This window comes from Bactrocera latifrons, unplaced genomic scaffold, assembly GCF_001853355.1.
Source record: "Bactrocera latifrons isolate USDA-ARS-PBARC rearing strain unplaced genomic scaffold, ASM185335v1 scaffold_74, whole genome shotgun sequence".
Classification (NCBI taxonomy): domain Eukaryota; kingdom Metazoa; phylum Arthropoda; class Insecta; order Diptera; family Tephritidae; genus Bactrocera; species Bactrocera latifrons.
In genome coordinates, this window is record NW_017537423.1 from 1189585 (window position 1) to 1190409 (window position 825).

Genomic DNA, 825 nt, shown 5'->3' on the forward strand with positions numbered 1-825 from the left:
CTTGAAAGCACTACAAATTGACAACATTTTTTACACGTTTTGCGGATTTACTGCCATGCAGCTAAAAAGTATGCTAAGTAATATACGAAAAATCGTAAAATAGTGAACCCAAAAGCTTTCTCACGCTACGCTGCGTCACGCTTCTTCGCATTCGACTTTATTAAATCTTTTTTAGATCTGACTTTGTTGATATTTCGTTTGCTTCGTTGGTTGACCCAGAACTTTTTAATTATAAAAATCTTTTTAGCCTCGGTTAACGTTTATTTCGCTCTTACATTATTTACGGCATTATTTATAAATTAATACGGTTTATGTGCATTGCTGTTGTTGTTTGTAAATTATTAATTTGACGCGCGTTGTTTGGCAGGAACAAATGAAAGTTTGCAGCGCAAAAAGGTTCGTTTGTGAAATTTGGCAAGTGTGATTTTATACGCATTTGCTTACAAGCATGAGTTTTTTGTGAGCATGCTGCGCTTTGTCTTTCGTTTATTGTGAAGGTGTTGAAGGGGTTGGAGCATCTTTGCATTTTGTGAGTATTTTACCAAAACTTGGCGCACAAAAGTATGTAGTGATAATAGCAGCAGCTGTAATCCCTAATTATTTCTGGTTTTTACAATGTAAACGCTAATTGTGGCGTCTAAAGAAAGCGTTACACTTGTTTTGAGAAATTTTTTTGAAGGTTATAAAAATGTGCTGCCTACATTTAGGCTGTTTTGTAATTAGGGTTACTTAAATAATTTACCTACACGCCCAAAATTTGTGATTGCTTTAAAAAAATCACACTGTTACAAATTTTTGGCAATAAAAATTAAAATTTTTCAAAAA